General features: G+C 36.9%; 1 protein-coding gene and 1 long non-coding RNA gene across 4 annotated transcripts in view; one reads left to right on the top strand and one right to left on the bottom strand.

Moving 5' to 3' along the window:
- The window catches only part of LOC147584355 (uncharacterized), a 105,338-nt gene that overhangs the window by 57,462 nt on the left and 25,406 nt on the right, over positions 1 to 22,470 (top strand). Inside the window, exon 2 of the long non-coding RNA XR_015248881.1 lies at positions 22,098 to 22,188. This is a non-coding gene — a long non-coding RNA (uncharacterized LOC147584355). The remainder of the gene's footprint in view (positions 1 to 22,097; positions 22,189 to 22,470) is intronic.
- The window catches only part of CWC27 (CWC27 spliceosome associated cyclophilin), a 191,964-nt gene that overhangs the window by 39,248 nt on the left and 130,246 nt on the right, over positions 1 to 22,470 (bottom strand). The window lies entirely within an intron of this gene.

The raw sequence follows: 22,470 nt of genomic DNA on the forward strand, positions 1-22,470 counted from the left end.
TAGCTGAAGAACCAGTGGTATCCATCTACAAATCTCTTTTTATAGATAGATAAAGAGCTCATTCCGTCCCCTGTCTCAGGACTAGAGCTCAAGGAGCTAACAGCTCCAAGTAGCTGTACATTCATTCATTTTAAAAAAAGCTTATCAAATGATCAGAAACAGTGTCAGAAACTGTTAGTAAGGCTGCTTATAAATTATTTTAAATATATCTGGATCTAGTACTTCAAGGAAATTTGTGAAAAATTCCCATAATAAATGAAAACTCTTATACAAATAAAGGTAATATATTACTGCTAATAGTAAACAGCATTTGGAAACAAAAGGGGGTAGACTTTAATGGATATAGAATATATCAATGTTGGTGATACCTAGTTGTATCTCATCATAGTTCCTGGAAGCTAAAAAATATGTTTTTTAATCAAATTTTATATATACCCATTCTTAAATTAATTCTAGGAAATGTAACAGACTTGAATATAGCTAACATTTTAAGTACTCGCTATGTGCCAGATACCAGTACCTGAATTACTTGGTTAATCCTAATAACCGACCCAATGAAGGAGGCATACTGTTAGCCTTATTTTGCTGATAAGGAAACTAAGGTAGTAAGAGGTTAAATAACTTATGTAAGGGACTATAAACATGAGAATATAAACCCATGTAGTCTGGCTCTAAATGACAAGTTCTTAACCAGCTTGGTTATTTCTTCTTCATGTTTGACGTACAAGAAAACATAGAAAATACTCCAATTTGACACAAAAAGGCATCAGGTCACCAGTTGGATGTGTCCGATGAAATAAAATCCTGCCAAAAAAAGGTTCTAAATTCCTCTCAGACCATAATAAATGGGAAGTACAGTCTGCCAAACAGTGGGTTTATGTAAATAATTTCCACCTAAGAAGAATCCTTCATGGCTTTTTCTTGATAATCCTTAATTAATCATATTTTCCCCTCATTTCAGCCTTCGAACAATTTAAACACTATATCATAACCGCTTCTTTTTCTGTATTGCCCCTTGGCTACAAACACACATGGCAAGAATTGTCCCCTTTTTGGAGCCTAGCATATGTCTTGCATAAAGCGTGGACTCAATAAATAGTAGCTGAATGGACAAATGAACAATTTGATCCTCTTTAGGCCTTAAGTTCCCAGTGTCCCTAGTTGCCTTATTGCTCTTGCATGACGGAATGGCTCCCTGAGGGGTCTGTAGTGTGTTAGGACCCCTAGCATACAAATACTTTTTCAATAGATAGTTGTTGAACTAAGTTGAGTTACAGATAAATAATTTCTCACATGTATTAAACAGACATAAGAGGAGTACAAGTCAACTTTAAGATAGTTACCTCTGACTAAGGTCCCTGAACACTGAGCTTTCTGTGTTAAGAGTTGTACCCATTCACTGAAGCTTTACCATCTGCTTGAGGAGCTACTGGGGATGAACTGTATATCCTGCCCCCAGCCAGAATGCCTATTTTTTGGTTTGTTTTATTAGGAAAATCCATTATGAAAAGGACAGTAATGGGGGTATTCTGTGACATTAAGGTGAGGGCCTACATATAGTATATTTTTTTATTATCACTTTTCATAATTATAATCCATAGTACTTATTGAATGACAAGAGGTTAGATTTGTACTAATTATGTTTTAAAGATAATTAAAGGTTACTTAGATGATGTCTTTGAAAAGTGAATAAGAAGAAAAGTGGTCTCTCTTCCAATGAAACTACCCAAATGAAAATTATTCAGAATTAAGAAATTATTTAATGGAGGGAGGGTGCACATTTACAAAGATTAGACAGAATTTAGGGGAAGACTAGCTAAAAGTCTAGTGTCTTTCTGTACTGTGAGCTAAAATAAAAAATTTATGATTTATTCATTTTATTTAACTACTTTTTATTTTCAGCATATTTTTTGTGTTACAAATTGAACAATACTGGCTCCATCTGGTGGTCAAAATAAGCCTATAGTTTCATAAAGATAAGTCAAAGTAGTTGAATAATTCAGGGACATCACCTGAAGTATCCTTGAACACCGAACACTGACATATGCTTCAACACTGAACAGTGATTAAATGGAATTCAGTCTCCATTTAGACGAAGTTTTTATTTTTCTTTCCCTGTTGTTCATCCTAATTTCAATGCTTCATGTTATTTTAGGCTTAAAATAATCCTCAAAATAAAGTAATACACAATATTTTCTAGTAGCTGTGTTTTTCTACTAGCTGATTCGAGAAATGTGAAGGTAACAAGTTATAATCCAATTAAATTAATCCAGATTTTCAAACTGTATTCCATTCTGGAATATAAATACAAAAATGCTGATTTTCAGCCTGCATTTTCCATTAAACATTTCTTTTTTTAATGTTTATTTATTTGTTTTGAGAGAGAGGACAAGCATGTATGGGGGAAGAACAGAGAGAAAGGGAGAGAGAGAATCCCACATAGGCTCCCTGCTGTCAGTGCAGAGTTTGATGTGGGGCTCAATCTCACAAATGGTGAGATCATGACCTGAGCTGAAAGCAAGAGTCAGAGGCTCAACTGAGCCACCCAGGCACCCCCACTCCATTAAACATTTCTAACAGGGGTAGCCTATGAATAAATGGAAGTTCATATCTAGCGGTTCTGTATACTTATAGTCTACTGGCTACGTAATCTTGATTTTTTTTGAAAGAGAGTGAGAGTGCAAGCAGGGAAGGAGCAGAGGGAGAGAGAAATCTTGAGCAGACTCCACTCCCAGCACAGAGCACAACTTGGGGCTCAGTCTCACAACTGTGAGATCATGACCTGACCGAAATCAAGACTCAGATGCTTAACCGAATGAGTGACCCAAGCACCCCTACTAAATCTTAATTTTTAAATTCAGTACAAAAGGAATATGTCCAGTATCACAACACAAAATATTAGTACTATGAAGTTTTTAGGCAGCAATAACCAGCTCCTTTACAGATGAAAAAAACTGAGGTTCAGAGAGGTCAAATGATTGTGTTAAGCTTGGAATATCAGAAACCAGATTTTCTGATCACTCAATGTTGTTTCCTCTCTCTCTATACTACTATGTGTACTTTCTTTTTGGAATGTGTAATCACCACAGATGTATTTCATTATAATCTAATAGTCACTTTGAAATTATATACCTTTATACTACAGTGTGACCATTTATAAAATGGCATGAATCTCCAATATAGATTTAATTCTCTAATTAGGAGTCTTTTGGTTTTGGTTTAGTTTTTTAGAGACAGAGAGTGTGAGCAGGGGAGAGGAGGAGAGGGAGAATCCCAACCAGGCTCCATGCTCAGCACAGACCCCAACATGGGGCTTGATCCCACAACCTTGAGACTTATGACCAGAGCTGAAATGAAGAGTCAGATGCTCAACTGACTAAGCCACTCAGGCACCCCTCTAATTAGGAGTCTTCTTAATTTTTGTTATTTTACCTTAAGATATTAGAATCTTTAGGGGCACCTGGGTGGCTCAGTTGGTTTAGCCTCCAACTTTGGCTCAGGTCATGATCTCACAGTTCCTGAGTTCGAGCCCCATATCAGGCTCTGCTGACAGCTCAGAGCCTGGAGCCTGCTTTGAGTTCTGTGTCTCCCTTTCTCTCCGCCCCTCTCCAGCTCACACTCTATCTCTCTCCATCTCTCAAAAAGAAATAAACTTTAAAAAAATTAAAAAAGAAAAGATATTAGAATTTTTTTTTTACGTTTATTTGTTTTTGAGAGAGAGAGACAGAGCACGAGCTGGGGAAGGGCAGAGAGAGAGAGGGAGACACAGAATCCAAAGCAGGCTCCAGGCTCTGAGCTGTCAGCACAGACCCCAGTGTGGGGCTTGAACCCATGATCTGTGAGATCATGACCCTGAGCCGAAGTCGGAAGCTTAACTGACTGAGCCACCCAGTGCCCCAAGAAATTCGAATCTTCAAAATTAAATTAAGTTTTTAAAAGTTTATTTATTTTGAGAGAGAAAGAGAGAGTGTGAGTGGGAAAGGGGCAGAGAGGAAGAGAGGGAGACTATCAAGCTGGCTCGACACTCTGCACTGAGCCCCACATGGGCTGAGAGATCATGAGACCATGAAATCATGACCTGAACTGAAATCAAGAGTTGGTCACGTAACCAACTGGGCCACCCAGGTACCGAAGATATTAGAAAATTTTGAAAACTTGTTTTAATGCCCCAGTGCTATCCAAATACAAAATTTTACCTTTTATTTCCCTAAGTGTATTGCTTTGTTGAGTTTTTAAAAAAAATTTTTTTTTAATGTTTATTTATTTTTGAGACACAGAGAGACACAGCATGAATGGGGGAGGGGCAGAGAGAGGGAGACAAAGAATCCAAAGCAGTCAGGGTCCAGGCTCTGAACTGTCAGCACAGAGCACAATGTGGGGCTCAAACTTATGAACGGAGACATCATGACCTGAGCAGAAGTTGGACGCTTAACCGACTCATCCATCCAGGTGGCCTTGCTTTGTTGAGTTTATAATTCAAATAGCAGTCATGTTGGTAATAACTTACATAATAACACATAAATTAGTTACCACAAAATATTAAACTAAAAATCAATTCAAATGAATTAAATGAACTTATCTAACAAATTAAGAGGTGAAGAGAGCTCTTACCAGTAAAGACAGGTTCTGAACACTAAAACATGAAATTGTGAGCTTAATTGTCTTATCTTCTACTAATACTTCTTTTTTTATTACACAGACTCTATCTGATAAGCTTTTTATCTGATGTTTCTCCATTTTTCTTAATAATGATCACAAAAAACAATTATAAAATGATTACTGAGAATTACTGAGGGACACAAAAGGCTTTTCTTCTGGGGGTTCCAGCTTTCCACCCGTCAGTTCTAGTCTGTTGTTTCTGTTAAAATTTACCTCATTCTTCCTCAGCTGGACCCCAGTACTAGCACAAAGATTGATTGATTTTTGTCCCCAGGTCTCTCAACAGAGCACACTTTGTACATCTCCAGATGGTGTGACCCACAATTCTTGCATTTTGATGGCCATTTTGATAATATCCCTACGTTGCACTGTCATTCTGGATATGGAAACTACAAATTTTATACTCTTTGTTGTAGCAAGAAGAAAAAAAAAATACAAAAGTCTTCAAGATAAAAAGATTTCATGAAACCAGTCAGGGAGGATACTAAAGAAAGCACTGCTATCTACAGTTGCCCAAGGCTGTGATTACCCCTAGCAAATTAAACACTGCAGAATATCTACATTTCTAATAACACTTAAAGGGGGGTTCTATTGTTTTGTAGTAAATTCATGAGGTACTTTTCCCCGAGTAGTTACAAGGGTTTACAGACCAGTTCAAAATAATCCTTAAATACTTGCATGTGTGGTTCGGCATGGGATTTTTTTTATCCCCTATGTGACTAAGGAAACTGAAGCAATAAAATGACCTCTAAAATACAAGTTAGGACCACTGCTACTAGCACTCCTACCACTTTTGAGGCCCTAGCATGTCTGAGATATAAGGCTAAAAAATCTGAGCCTGCTTTCTCACTTAATTCTGGAACAACAGAAGAGGTATTATCATCTCTATTTTATGCTTGAGGAAACAGAGGTTCAGAGAGGTTAAGTATCTTGCCCAAGGTTATATGGCTAATAAATGATAGACCAAGGATTTGAAATCAGAGCTGTCAGACTTCAAAGCCCATTGCTGTTTTTATTCTATTACACGGCGAGCAGTTATGGGAAAGGAGGGGAGCACTAGTGCCTATGGGAGTGAGTGAATCATAGACGGTTCCTGACATTAAGGAGCTCATAGGCTGGAAAAGGGATAAGATATATCTTTAACCGTGTGGTGGTACAAATGACATAAGAGAGGTCCTGATAAAGTACTTATGCAATTCATGCAGGGATGACAGAGGGAAAGTTGAGAGGAGGAAGTGGCAGCATAACTGGGCCTTGTAGGAGAAATAAGATTTAGCCACAGCAGGTAGAAGAGACATCACTACCAAAGCAGGAAGGCAACGTAGTGCAGGATGCACAAGAGGATGAGGAAAAATGTTCTCTGAAAGTGAAGAACGGGGGAATAAGATGAGAATAAGGAAAATAAGATAAAAATCTGATCATGCACATACTTTTTTTTGGTAAGCAATAGAGCAGCCATAATACATATCTTGCAGGTCTATACTGAAAGGAAATCATTTACAAGTATTTATGAGCCTTTTGTAAAAGTAAATGAAGTGGGTTGAACACCCTGGATTGGTATGTTGTTTGAACTCATTTCTTAAAAAAAAAAAAAAAAATTAAAGAGTATTTTCTTATTATGATACTAGTTTGAGTTAGTTGATAAAACAGAGGATAGAGTTCCAAGTTTCCTCATGCCTACACTTCTGTTAATGAAAACAATGCCCGCCTCAGTAGTTCAGTGAACAAGAGGACAAGTAAGTAAGAGAGAGACAGAGAGAGACTGACTCCCAAAATCTCGTTGGGATTTTCCCCTAATTAGTTTAGGAAGGAACTCTGAAAAATACCCTGATAAAATTACTTTTCTATATCTATCAGAATATTCTAATTTAAATGTGAAAAATGTGCAATTACTTAAAAGCACCATGCCCAGTTGTTTCTGGCTGCACTTTTTACCTGTAATTCTGAATTTGCTAAAGAATAAGTACTATCTAGGATACCTGTCTGGCTCAGTTGGTGGATCACATGACTCTTGATCTCAGGGTTGTGAGTTTGAGCTCCATGTTGGGTGTAGAGACTACTTAAAATCTTAAAAAAAAAAAAGAAAAAGAAGAAGCACTACCTGCTGGCATACTGGTAGGATGGTAAATGTTCTGCCACTCTTATCACCTATCTGTAGAACACTTGTACAAATAAGGTTTTCCGAAAATGTGCCAGTCAGTATTCTAAGTGCCCCTGTCTCAGCCTTTTTGAACCTGCCTACACCACATTCTCTACTATTGGTACACTAATTCTGGCTCAGATTTCACCCCTCTTCCTCAATCCTCATCTTAAATGTTATCTCTAACAAGCTAAATTTTGAGATGAGGTGAGGGAAGGACAAAGGTCATCACGTTATACTTCATCTGAAGTAGACCTGTGTTCAGATACGCTTTCTGGAACTTGAGGCTGGAGTGTGAGTTGGATCGGGGGGTCACCTTTCTCAGTCTTACTGGTAATGCTGTGAACTGTAAGCCAGCCCTCAGCTGAGCCAGTTGATTCTGGCTTCCAGCTAACAGGTCATTTTGCTTGTGGCTTATTTTATTTTTTAAGGAAACAATGAATTGCAGTTGTAGAGTGGAAAGAATATTGGACAGAAGTTCTGACTCTTCAAATTGTTTCATTTAGGATGAGTATTAAATGTTTTTAATGCTTAGGCTTCTTCATTTGCAAAATGAGAAGTATAATACTTGTTCAATCTACTTCTAAGGACTGTTACAGAACTAAATGTAATGAGGCATGTGACAAGACTTTGTAAACTGGTCATGTTCTACAAATATGAGGTATTATTATTTGGCACTGAAAATAGGGCACCATATTTTATGTCTGTAAGCTACTTTATAGCTATGGCTCCCTTCAAAAGATTAAATCTCATTTGAAGAAGCAAGGAGTAGATATAATAGTTTTCACGTTATTAGCCTATTTGTTTTTGTTTTTTAACGTTTATTTATTTTAAGAGAGAGAGAGAGACAGACAGACAGAAAGACAGAGTGCGAGCAGGGGAGGGGCAGAAAGAAAGAGGGAGACACAGAATCCGAAGCAGGCTTCAGGCTCTGAGCTTTCAGCACACAGCCCGACACGGGGCTCAAACCCACGAACTGTGAGATCATGACCGGAGCCGAAGTCGGATGCTTAACCAACTGAGCCACCCACGCGCCTCATTAACATATTTATTTGAATAACAAATATTTCTGTATATTAAATCATATTTTCAAAGCACCAGTAATATTTACAGTTGGAAGAAATGTGGAAAATCCTTTGGTGAAGCAAATTATCAAAACAATTGAGTTATATTTCCATAAATTTAGATGTTCAAATGTAACATTCTTATCATGAGGCTTACCTATAATTTTGAATTTGCTGAAGAATAAGCAAATAAAATGGGGTGTCTGTCTGGCTCAGTTGGTGGAGCATGCGACTCTTGACCTTGGGGTTGTGAGTCTGAGCCCCATGTTGGGTGTAGCGATTACTTAAAAAAAGTAAAATCTTAAAAAAGAAAAAAAGAAGCACCATCTGCTGGCATACTGGTAGGATGAAACATGGAACACTTGTACAAATAGGGCTCTCCATGTGCCAGTGAGTATTCTAAGTGCTTTATGCAGAATAACTCATTTAAATACAACAGGTAAGGAACTGCCCCTGGAAAGTCCTAACCTTCTGAAAAAAGCTGAAGTTTGGAAAAGTATATGATGAATGAATACCTGTGAGCTCCGGCTGACATGAGTACCAAAAGCAGACCCAAGAATGTGAGTTCCTAGAGGGCAGGAACTTTTTTTTTTCACCATTTTATGTCTAGAGAATTTGAACAGTGTCCGTAAATTTTCAGAGTCTTGAAAGAGATTATTTAAATGAGTTAATTAAGATATTTTTTAAAAAGGAAGATGATTTTTGAGAGTGAAGTGGATTTCTAGAGAAAGTAATTGGCAGAGAGAGTGGGGAGAAAGTAGGGACAAAGCAGGGTAGTCTGAATAACTGGCCTTCCTTGTCCCGAACCTTGAAAAGCTGCAGTCATCAAGTGCCACCTTAGCCTTAATGTCTCCCAACATTGCTTTTTCTAAGTAATATTTATTTATTTATTTATTTATTTGTTTGTTTGTTTGTTTATTTATTCATAGAGAGAGAGAGAGAGAGAGAGAGAAAGAGCACACGAGTGGGGTGGGGAAGAGAGGGGCAGAAAGAGAGGGAGAGAATTTTAAGCAGGCTCCACGCCCAGCACAGAGCCCTACACAGATCTCACGACTGTGAGATCATGACCTAAGCTGAAGTCAAGAGTCAGACACTTAACTAACTGAGCCACCCAGGCACGCCTAAACGTTTCTTATGTGGTACTGGCAGCCAAAACATGATCAGGAAACAATAGAAATACATTAAGATGATATATTAACTAAAGTTAGTCTCTGAACTCTATATTACAAAAACACATGTGCTAGGGAAAAGAAAAAAAAATTATTTTTTAAAGTGCCTGAGCTTTGGAATGGCATTAATTAATCTTTTAATAAAGAAGGATTATTTGGCTTATTTGTCTTATTAATTTCATAAGCTAAAATCGTTACACTAAAGCAATCTTATATTTTTTTTCTTGGTGAAGTGAAAAATTTCTCACCCTCTTATTTTGGATTAGAACATAATTAGAGACACATTCTCACTGATTAATTTTTTAAAAAAACCTTTGGCTTAGTCACAAAACAAAGCCAACACATTGAATGGACTGGGTTCAATATTTTGAGTTAGCAACTTCACATTCTATTCTCAGCTTCATCACTCACTGGAGTGAAGGCTTGAGTTGGCTTCACAAATGCTTTGTCTTTATTTTCTTAGATGGTAAATTCAGTGTTAATTACTATTTCCTTAAAGGCATTTAAGGTAGTGAATTAATTAGTATGATACACTGTTAAACTATCCAAAACAGTAAAAGTATGAATAATAGAAAAATAAGCAAGCCAACCTTGAGAAATATTTCTGAGAAACTGAGATGACTGGATTCTATCCCAGTAGTCTGCCTAGCATCTTCACAAGATACCACAGACCAGCAAAGTCCTTGGCTGTGGTAGAGTAAATACCATTTTCTCTTCAACTACAATCAAATCAGTAAGAAAAAACATAATTATTCTTCTATATATGCCTCATATGGCAACTTATCATGGTGTGGAATAAAGTGTAAGGGACTTCTCCGTGGGTTTTAAGGAAGGGAGAGTACAGAGGATTTATTTTTGATGTTGTTTTTGTATCACTGACTCAAGCCAGTCTCCTCACGTCACAGTAATACTGCAACTAAGATATTAAAAAAACAAACAAACAAACAAAAACACAGAAAAAAGTGGTGAAAAGGAAACTGATGCTAATTCTTGGTTGGCTTTATCTGAAAGGAGACCAAAGTGTAAGGTTGATTCTAGAGGGAAAATATAGTAATACAGTGTCTAATATACACTGCCAAATAATAACAATAAAAATATAGACTTACATAGTATAATAAAACTTTTATTCTTTCTTAGGTGTTCCAAGAGTAAATAGATGTTTTGTCGGTAAGCCTAAATGGTTATAGTAAAGGGAGAGGGTAAAAATGGCTGCATGAAAAATTCCATATCCTTCCCACTCTCTGTTCCACACTTAAAACTTGCAAGATAAGAAAAGGTGCGATGCTTTCTTTTATCTCCATGCATTTGCATGCACTGTATCCTCTGTCTGGAATGCATTCATTCAACTAACTTACTCACCTGAACCAGTAGCTTCAAAATTTGTAAAAGTAAGAAGTTTCTAGTGTACAAAATGACCCACTCGAGAGGTGACAAGAAACTGTTAGAATGCTATTTTATCTATCTATCTATCTCTAATGGTAATACATTTATTTATTTATCTATTTATTTTTAAAGTAAGCTTTACGCCCAGCATGGGGCTTGAACTCATGACCCTGAGATCAAGAGGCTCTACCAACAGGCACCCCAAGAATGCTATTTGTATTAAACTATTATTTTTTGTGTATGTTATATATAGTAAGTATAATGTTAAGTAATCTCTACAAATGAGTCATAAATACACTTAAAATGTATTTTATAACCCAAATGTCCATCAGTTGACAAAGAGATAAACAACATGTGGTATAGCTATAAAAGGGAATATCATTTATCCATAATGGGGAATGAAGTATTTGATACATCCTACAACACAGAAGAACACTGAAAATATGCTAAGTGAAAGAAGCCAATCACATTCATATGAAATGTCTATAACATAGAAATCTATAGAGGCATAAAGGAGATTAGTGGTTACCCAGGGCTGGGGGAGGGAAGGCAGAGTCTATAGCAGGAGACAGTAAAGGGTACAGTGTCTCCTTCTGAGATAATGAAAATGTTCTAAAATTGACTGTGCTGATAGTTGAAGATACCTAATGAATATAGCAAAAGTCATTGAATCACATACTTTAAATGGGTGAATTGTACAGTATGTGAACTCTATCTAAATAAAACTCTTAAAAATAAAATAAAATAAAGAAAAAACTTTATGGTGTCAGTGCAATAAAACATTTTTGGAGACCAATGGTCTAAATAACTGATGAGTCTACTTGGGTTTGTGAATCTAGAGGTAATGCTGCCATCTAGATTTAATTGCCTTGCTTTTGCTCCCTCAAACCTTCAGGAGAATATATACCATGTTGTATTTTTTTTTTTATGTTTTTATTTATTTTTGAGACAGAAAGAGAGCATGGGCAGGGGAGGGGCAGAGAGAGAGGGAGACACAGAATCTGAAGCAGGCTCCAGGCTCTGAGCTGTCAGCACAGAGCCCAAAGCAGGGCTCGAATTCACAGTCTGCGAGATCATGACCTGAGCTGAAGTCAGACGCTTAACCGACTGAGCCACCCAGGCGCCCAACCATGTTGTATTAATGACTGGTAGGTTGTCTCTTTCACCTGCTAAATTAGAAACCTTGTATCCTCATCATGGACTAAATCCACATCATGGACTAAATAATTTTCAGGTGGCTTAAGCAATTAAAAATAAAAGTAAAAAAATAAAATAAATCCAGGAAGATATAGGTGAATTTTGAAAACATCTTGACCTGATATCCGGGGAGCTTCAGAAAGTACTGACACCTGGGTTTCACTTCCTGAGCGTTGGAATTTCCAGATGATTCTAATGTACAGAAAAGCTTGGGAACCACTGGTCTAGTGATGAAGGAGAGATCAGAAAAGCCATTTTAGAGAAAGGACCTTAAACGGCAACTTGAATACTGAGGCAATATTCATCACATACAGAAGGCATTCCAGGAAGTTGTGACAGCGAGAGCTGAGGTGGGAAATAGCTGAGGTGAGCTTGGTGTGTGGAAAGGTTTAGCCTATATGGAGCATACAGTCCATGAGAGATGAGACTGGTGTGGCAGGCAAAGTTTAGCCACGTTGGGCCTTATATGGCATGCAAAGGATTTCATCCTGTAGGAAATGAGATGCCATTAAATAATTTTATGAAGGGGATTGACACATGATCAAGTTTGTGTTTAAGAAAAGCCACACACAGAATGTATTGGCAGGATCTGAGATTAGTGACAGAGATCTGTTGGCAGCCTGTTAGCAGGTTGTTAAAATAGCCCAACAGAAAAATTGTGGCTAAAATGGTCATGGTAGGTCATGAGACACAGGCTAGAAACCTGTAGGAAAGGGGGTGGAGTTTGTAAGAAAAATGTACAGAGAACAGATTTGTTTTGAGGATACTGTAGTCTTTTCACATCTAAATCTAATTCCATTCACTCAGAAAAATATGCAAACACTAATCCCTCATTGACACATGATGATGTTTTTTCTAAAAATACATCTAGGTATCTACACAATAAAACAGTATCCAAAATAATTTTCCAAGGTCTTGGATTTCACATTCATTTTAGGAAGTCTTAGGAAATTTTTTATTTTCTAAGTAAGATAATAAATTTTCCTCAGGTTGTAATTTCTACATTTCCCAAGGTTCTTAAAAAAAATTACATTTGAAAGAAAAACTAAGAAACACCAACTAAATAAAATTAAAGCTCTTTTGTAAGGTACTATGAGCTCTGAAGATTTGATAAGTCTTCCCAATCAGTAAGGTCCTTGACTACATTAAAGCTAGTGGTTTTCCAGGTGGAACTGTTTCCTGATCCTGTTTCTTCAGAAGTGTGTACTATTCATGCTTTCTGACATATAGATTATTTCCTCTGTGGAATCAAGGTTCTATAATCTATTGAACTCTTGGTAGAGAAATTAAGATGTTACAGGAGTGTGCCCCTTCCCTGTAATCAGACTCTGACTATAGCAGTTCTCATTGCTCTGAACATCTCTAAATCTTACAGTTCATCTGCACACCAAAATTCAAGTAAGCACTTGAAATACTGTCTATTAATCATGAATACTGTTTAAATGACTATTAGTTATTAATACAGTTTCACTATTAAATATAAAATAACTCTTTCACATGAATTAGCCTTGTTCTATGTAGCAGAGGCTGGCTACTTGAGAACTAGGGAAAAACATTCTGTAGGCTTTTGGGGGGCTTATTGAGCACAATGCTATTAGACATTTATTCAAACCCGGTGGTTTTTTGTTTTTTTTAACTCTTTGGACAGTGACATATTATAGGAAATACATTTTCTTATTAACTGGACACACATATATGTTTGGTATACAGCTATATACAAAACTATATATAAGGTTAAAACAGATGAAACTACTGACATTCTATTTTGTTTAATTACAAAGATGGGCAATTTTATATTGTTCAACAAAATATAATGAAAAAATTCAAAATCTCATAAAACAATACTTATCCTAACTACATGATTCACTCTTCTGTTTTCTGGTCTCTGCCATTTCATTAAATAAAAAATGTTGATTAAGATACACTACTGATTTTTATCCACCAGTGAATTAATGGCTAGAATTGGAAAAACTCTGCTCTAACCTTGACCCTATAGCCTAAACTAACAGGTAAAGGGATTCTGAGAGGCTCAAAGGAGACCACCAAGGTAAAGATGAAACAAGAAATGAAGATGGTGCAACTGCCTGGAAACTGCACTTAGCAGAATTGGCAAGGATCATACTAACTGGGGAGAATTCAGAGATTGAAGATTTTGACTAAATCTTTTCTGATTTGGCACAACTAAAGTGATCACATAACAAAGAATTTGATTCAACATGGTTGGCTGGTAGTGTTCAGAATGAGGGTTACCCCTTGGGGCACAGTGATATTTTTGTTGTTGTTTATAGGTGATTCTGATGTTGGAGAACCACTCTCCTAATGTTGGGTAGAGGAGTGGTTCTTAAGGTGTGTCCCTGGACCTAAAGCATTAGCATCACCTGGGAGCTTATGAGAAATGCAAATTATTGGACCCTACCCCACACCTACCAATTCTGAAACTCTGGGGTTGAGGCCTATCAGTCACAATGGTATAATGCTCTATCCAAAAAACTTTGCATGTAATGCCAGTTTTCTTTCCACAGAGAGGGTAAGTCCATAGGGAATATTTCTGTCTGACACTTCTTTTCTTGCTTGCTAGAAGATCGTTATCATGCTGCATGAACTGAAACTTCCCATGCTGTGTAACATTTTCTAAAAAGTGAAGCTTATCCAGTTCTGTTAATAACTAGTGAAATAATACAGATGATAACAGATTGCAGGCAGACTGCTTATATTCTGATGAGGCTTTTAGCATATTAAAAATGATGTTGATATAAAGATCTTGTACTTATGGTTAATTATTACCCATTTTGTCAATGAAAACCAGAAAACATGAGTTCTTAGCCACATGATTCAATTATTATCAGACAGATGCTGATACACACATGGGCAGTTGTTACCATCGGCACTGAGGTACAGCTAAATTAGACTACACTTCAAGCAAGTGGGCACACAGGCTAACATGGAAGCAGTAAGAATGCTATTAGTTTGCTCATTGGTACTTGAATCGTGTGCATGCAAACTGCCCCCTCTCATCCTCTGTGTTACCAGCAGCTTTATCTGATGGAACAGTGTTGACAGAACTTGAACTGGTGCCAGCCCTAGTGATGAGGAACAAGGTGGAACAGTTGCTGGCTGGAGGGAATGTTTCCTTTTTAGGAAGTAGCAGTAAGATGATATATAGAAACATGGCTGGAATGGAACTATCACAAGTTGTTGATAAAAGAAATGTTTTTAGTTTTTAGAAAACAAAGGATCAAAAGAAAGTAAAATAAGTGACTGATGTATAAAAAAAGGTACTCAAACAAGATGTAAAATATAAATCTAAAGGAAATACCAAGTGGCCGCATAGATATGCATACTAACAACTAAACTGAGTTCTAGTTGATGCAAGCTTATGCTTGGTCCTTTACATCAGCAGATTAAGCATGAGGAGAACAGTAAAGACAAGAATGGTTAAGTCCTAGTCATCTGAGAGGCCTGACTTCTCACCATGTCAACCAAAAACCACAGACAATTTATGATGTCCATATAAAAATCAGATGGAAAAGAAATTGCTTGTCTGAGTGCAGGAAAGAAGTAAAACTTGAGACAGGTAACTTTTATAACTGAAAAAGCTAATAAGGATAAATGGAAATACTAGTTTCATTAATAAATATCTTTCCTAAACTCAGCATAGATGCATTCATAGTAAAGTCCCAGACCAATATAATCCAAGGTCTTGTATCTGCTCCATCTTCTAACCTCGTGGTAGAGCATAAGGGCAGCCACTGCATCTTCCTCACTGAATAGGGAACCTGAATGTCCATCATTCCATTCTCCACAAGTTTTGTGAACCTGAACGTCTGTTTATCCACAATGCAATAACAAATAATAACCTTGATATTCACCAAAAGAAGCCACAGAATCCAGAAGTCTATTTTGAAATGTCAGAGAGGGGGGCACCTTGGTGGCTCAGTTGGTTAAACGTATGACTCCTGATTTTGGTTCAGGTCATGATTTCATGGTTCATGAGTTCAAGCCCACATCAGGCTCTGCACTGACAATGTGGAGCCTACTTGGGATTCTCTCTTCCCCCACCTCTCTCTGTTCCTTCCCTGCTTGTGCTGTATCAAAATAAATAAATAAACTTTAAAGAAAAATGCCTTATTTAAAAAAAATGTCAGAGAGGGAATAAATCACATTCAGGATAGTCTTAGTGTTAGATATTATATGCATTACGTAATGTGTACACATTTATGGTATATGTCTATGCATATAAACATAGCTAGTATATTAGTATCTCAGCATATTTAAGAACTTTAAATAATTCCTTCTAGGAAACAGAGTTTACAAGTATCTTTTTCTCTACCACCTAACAAGACCAATGACACTCATGCCTGCTCACCTTACTTGACTGATTAAAACTAAAAATTTTATTTAGCATTTGGAATATGTGGACTGTGGTTCTGGCTTGAATGGATGCTGGAAGAGAGAATTTCTGGTAGAGAGGAAAGAGAAATGATGTGGGCAAAATATGGAGGAATCTGATAGAAAAGCAACATGTTCTGGTAATTCATTATGTTATAAACTACATAATGGCAGTAAATAATATATCAGTAGCTAATTTATCAATTATTACAAACTACTTTAATCCAAGATACAGGAAAGAATAAAATCTTACATTAAATATGGAGTGTTTTGGGGCTTTTAAAAAATTTTTCATTTTGACATGACAGGCCAAAAAAAAAAAAAAAAAAAAGGCAGATTCATAATCACTTTTCTGGAGGTAAAGGCTCTCTTGGCTTACCCTAAAAGACTGTTCAGTATTCCACAAAATGTTGTGCCTAGATATAGATTGTCACCACTATTGAAAGAGCATTGCAGTTGCTATCAGGCAATTTGGGTCCAACTAGCTATGTTGGTGCTTTTGGGGAAAAATTAATTATTTGAGGCAAATTTTTTTGTGTGCAATACAGTACCTGTCCTACTTTCCTCATGGGTTCTTCTAAGACAGAAATGAAGACAGGGGAGAAGAAGAAAAAGGTATAAAGTTACTCACAAGTATGAGCTGTTATTAAAGACACAGTTGACTGCCCAAGTAATAATTCTTCTACCTTCTTTTTTTGCTAACAAAATCCAGATTTGGTTTAGGCAACAGAATGCTCAGTATCAGGGGACAAATCATGACTGTTTGAAGCCATTTAGTTCATCTTTCATCTTTGATTTCACTCATTCCTTCTCCAAATATTTTTTTGAATGCTTACTATATGTCAAATATTGTTCTAGGTATTTTTTTTTATTAATAAAGAAAACCAACAAAAGTCTAGTGGGGAAGACAGAAAACAACAAATAAGTAAAACATGTAGTATATCAGAAGGTGATAATATACAGAAAAAAAAAAAGTAAATAAGGGCAATTTAGGGAGTGCCAGGTAGAAGTGGTCAGAGAAGGCTTCACTGAGAAAAAGACCTGAGAGGTAAGGGAATGAGTTATGTGGATATTCTGGAGGAACTGCAGTCCAGACAGGGTGACAGCATGTGCAATGGCCCTGAGGCACGGAGCATGCCAAACATGTACTCAGAGCAAAGAGGCTGCTCTGCCTAGAACAGAGTGAATGAGAGAGAAGTAAAAGGAGATGAAACCAGGGGTAAAAAGGAGATGGGGCACAGATTATGCAGACCCTTGCAGACAAACATAGAGGCTTTAGCTTTTAAGAAACCCACTGGTGTCTTAAAGAAAAAGTGTGACAAGACATGACTTAGATTTCTGAAGGACCATCCTGGCTACTATGTTGAGAATAGACTTTCAGAGGACACTGGAAGAAACAAAAAACCAATTATTAGACAACTAGACTAACATGGATGGGAAATGGTTGTGGCTCCCACCAGAGTGCTAACAGAAGTGGCTAGATTATATATCCTAGATTTGTTGATTAGTTGGATGAGGGGTATAAAAGAAAGAGATTAGTCAAGGGTGACTCAAACATTAATTGAGATAGGGAAGATTTCAGGAGGAGCAAGTCTGGAAGACATGATCAGTAGTTCAGTTTGGGACGTGTTAAGTTTAAGATGCCTATTAACCACTTTAGAGTTTGTAAGCATATAGATGATATTTAAATCCATAAGGTTAAAAGACACCAGTAAAGAAGGAAGTGTAGTATAAGAAGGAATCAGAGGCCAAGTAAAAAGGTGATTCAAAGGGAAGGGAGTGATCAACAGCACACGGTCCTGGTAATAAATCACTTAGGAAGAGGGTTAAGCAGTTGACTTGTGAGAATGGAAGTATAGAGAGGGAACGAGAGGAGAGGAATTGGAGATGGCAAGCATGTACATTCTTTCAAGGACTTTTTTTCCACAAAGGGACAGAGTTACAGGGCAGTGGCTGGAGGGGACAGAAACTTTTTTCTTTTAATATAGAAAATGTTGCATGTTTTCATGCTGATGGTAAATGATCCAGTAAAGAGGGAAACTTAATGATGCAGGAAAGAAAGAACTGCTGGAGTGTTGTCTCCAGTAGGTGAAAGGTAGCAAAATCTGCACAAGTGGAGGAGTTGCCCTCAGAGTATGAACAGCTCATCCATAGTTACAGGAGGGCAGGCAAGCAAATAAATGGCCCAGATGCAGGTGAGTTGGTAGCTGTGGGTGAAAGAAGTTTTCTTCTGGTTGCTTATAGTTAAGATATCCCGCTCCGCTTTGCCAGTTATTGGTCCAGGTCATATGTTCACTCTCAGGAGACCCACTTTTGGCCAGTGATATGCAAAGGGAAGTCTGGTGGGGGTTCTGTGAAAGATTTTCTTTCCCATAAAGAGAAAGGTCCAAAAAGAGAAAAGTCCTTTGTCTCTACCTTTTCTTCTGCTTGGATGCTATTCAATGAAGACATAATGCTTAGAGCTGCTATAGACATCTTATGACAGTGAGGGGAAATCTCTAATGTATATGCCAATAACTTCGCAAATATGGGTAGAATGTAAGGTCCATTAAGGCAGAAGTCTTTTTTTCCCCCCAACTTGAGTACACACTCAACTAAGTATTTGTTGAATAAATGAACTATGGTCAAGATGGACCATGTTTTTCAGAAACTCACAGTGTGCTGATGTACACCTGCAGGTAAAGAGATAATTAAACTCCCATGCTCTAAGTGGTAAGATGGGGGTAAGTACAGGGTGCTTAGAAGTTGAAGCAGGTTTAAGTGACCCTGACTCTGAGATGCAATGGACTTCCGAGATTGTAAATATCAGCTTGCTACTGTCTGAATGCTCATTATAAAATGTTTTGTCTTGTATCAGTATTTTCTGATAATTTCTTGAATTCCTTTATAAAAATAAATATATTTCATATAATCCTAATACTTCTCCTTGGTGAGACACAAATAGGGCCATGATTGAGGGCAACATTTGTTTTATTCATTAACTCCTTTCCCCCTGCTCTTGTCTCCATCTTTTTTCGACCTAGGAGTACAATCATACTGATGAAATATTTTACCACAGCTATCACCAGTTTTTATTGAAAAGCATACAGGATGCCCTGTTTTAAACATTTAAGAGTTTCAAAGTCTGCTTTTTTCTTTAGAAGAGTTATATTTCTATGCTCCATGCCAGCATTCTCTTTCCCTCTTTCATTTTAGCAGATACCATTATCTTTTTCTTCTGGAATCATTTTGTATACCTGAGTACAATGAGCTCCTTCACCATATGGCAGAAGATAAAGTATTTACAATTTTATTATAGGAGCACACATGTGGCATTATATGTAAAAGAATAAAATTAAAGCTAAAGTGTCCATAGCCTGGACTAAAACCATATTTCTGCTGCTGAAGGCAAGAAAAATTATTTAGTCTACACTAACAAGTAAGTAGCAGCAAAACAAATATTTGGTTGACTGGAAAGCCAATGTTTTCATTACTTGTTATAAGCATAAAAGCTAAAAACAGTCTGACCAAGCACATTCTGACAGCAAATAACACATGTATTCATCAATCTTTTGGTGTATATAAAACTGTGACTCCTAATATGAATTCACATGTAATAAAGGTATAACCACCTATGCCTTCCATGTATATTACGTACACATATGTATTTATATATAAAATATGTAATATGCTTTTATGCAAGCATGTACACGATATATATTCATATTGTTTATTTTAAAAAGGTCTGCTTCAGGGGTGCCTGGGTGGCTCAGTCAGTTAAGCATATGACTCTTGATTTCGGCTCAGGTCATGATCTCATGGTTGCAATATCCAGTCCCGCATTGGGTTCTGTGCTGAGTGTGGAGTCTGCTTAAGATTCTCTTTCTCTCTTTCTCTGCTCCTCCCCTGCTCATGCACACCATCTCTCTCTCAAAAAAAAACAAATAAATAAAAATAAAAAATTTTTTAAAAAATGGAAAAAAAAATCTGGTGCAAAATTTTTTCTTTACTAGTATAATACCTCCTGCCCTTAAAAATGCTTTAATCTAACTGAACTAGGGCAAATATTTCTTTATTTTTTTAAGTTTATTTATTTACTTGTTAAGAAAGAGAGACTGTAAGCAGGGAAGGGGCAGAGAGAGGAGAGAGAATCCCAAGCAGGATTTGTGCTGTCAGTGCTGAACCCTACATGGAGCTTGATCTCATGAAGTGTGAGATCATGACCTGATCCAGGATGATGACCTGAGCTGAATCAAGACTCAGATGCCTAACTGACTGAGCTACCCAGGCACCCCTAGGACAAATTCTGCAATTTGTATGGACCCCCAAAAGACCCTGAATAGCTAAAGCAATCTTGAAAAAGAAGAACAAAAACTGGAGATATCACAATCCCAGATTTCAAGATAGATTACAAAACTGTAGTAATCAAAACAGTATGGTATTAGCACAAAAATAGACACATTGATCAATAGAACAGAATAGACAGCCCAGGAATAAATCCATGATTATATGGCCAATTAACTTGACAAAGGAAGCAAGAATATGCAATGGGAAAAAGACAGTCTTTTCACCAAATGGTGTTGGGAAAACTTGACAGCTCCATGCAAAAGAATAAAACTGGACCACTTCCTTACACCACACACAAAATCAGCTACAAATGGATTGAAGACTTAAATGTGAAACCTGAAACCATAAACATCCTAGAAGAGAACACAGGCAGTAATGTCTGTGACGTTGGCCATAGCAACATTTTTCTAGATACATCTCCTGAAGCAAAGGAAACAAAAACAAAAATAAACTATCAAAATAAAAAGCCTCTTCTACACAGCAAAGGAAACAGTCAACAAAACTAAAAGGCAATCTACTGAGTGGGAGGAGATATTTGCAAATGATGTATCCAATAAAGGATTTGAATCCAAAATATATAAAGAACATGTACAACTCAACACACACACACACACACACACACACACACACACACACACACAACCCAATTAAAAAACGGGCAGGAGATGTGAACAGACATTTCTTTAGAGAAGACATACATGTAAAAAAAAGAACAGAACCTGGACGTATCACAATCCCAGATTTCAGGATAGATTACAAAGTCTTCTTTTGCTTACATGAAAAGATGTTCAACATCACTCATCATCAGGGAAATGCACATCAAAACCACAATGAGATATCACCTCACACCTGTCAGGATGGCTACAATCAGAAACACAAGAAACAACAAGTGTTGGTGAAGATGTGGAGAAAAAGGAGCCCTTGTACACTGTTGGTGGGAATGCAAACTGGTGCAGCCACTGTGGAAAATAGTATGAGGTTCCTCAAAAAATTAAAATAGAACTACCCTATAATCCAGTAATTCCACTACTGGGTATTTATCCAAAGAATATGAAAACACTATTTTGAAAAGATACAAGCACCCCTGTGTTTATGGAAGTACTATTTTCAATAGTCAGATATGGAAGCAACCCAAGTATCTATTGATAGATGGATGGCTAAAAAACATGTTGTATATTTGCACAAAGGAATATTACTCAACCATAAAAAGGATGAAACCTTGCCATTTGTGACAACATGGATGGATTTATAGGGTATAATGCTAAGTGAAATAAGTCAGTCAGAGAAAGACTGATTTCATATGATTTCACTCATTTGTGGTTTAATAAACAAAACAAATGAATGAAAAAGAGACAAACCAAAAACGACTTTTAACTATAGAGAACAAACTAATGATTACCAGACATGAGGTGGGTGGGGTGTTGGGTGAAATAGGTGAAGGGGATTTAGAATGCACTTATCATGATGAGCACTGAGTGATGTATAGAGTTATTGAAGCATTATGTTGTACACCTGAAACTAATATAACACTGTATGTTAACTATACTGGAACTAAAACAACAACAAATGCTTTAATTTAGTAAGATATACTCACCATACTATCAATGAACTATTTGTCTACACATGTAAATAATGGCTTTGGTAATTGGCAAACAGTTATAATTTACTGAATGCTCACTATGCTAAGAAGTTTGTGATTGGTGACATACATATTATTTAATATCTTATAACACATGTACTTATTTATTTATTGTTATTCCCATCTTACAGATAAGGAAACTGAGGCTCAGAGGTGACTTGCCCAAGATCGCTTATCCCCCAAATCAGAGTGAAATAATGAGGAAGGCCTCATCTATTTGAGGTAGGATTCTGTAAAATCATACTCCTGATAGTATAGCAGAGGGGCTAAAATGTCTCAGAAATGTAGGATTTTTGCACTTAGCAATTTAATTGATAAAAATTTTCTGCAATAAATACCTGTTAATTTTTAAATAATGTATTTGCCTGAAGAAAAAGAAGCAGCAAAGGAACAAGGATTCTTGTTATTAGAGAACACAGCTACCAATATGGAAGGAGGGAAAGAGTAGAATGTACCCTGTGGTGTGGGACTGAAATTAGTCTGTCAGTATTTCTTCCTGCTCTG

This window comes from Puma concolor, chromosome A1 (assembly GCF_028749965.1).
Source record: "Puma concolor isolate L17-30 chromosome A1, mPumCon1.1.hap2, whole genome shotgun sequence".
Taxonomy (NCBI): domain Eukaryota; kingdom Metazoa; phylum Chordata; class Mammalia; order Carnivora; family Felidae; genus Puma; species Puma concolor.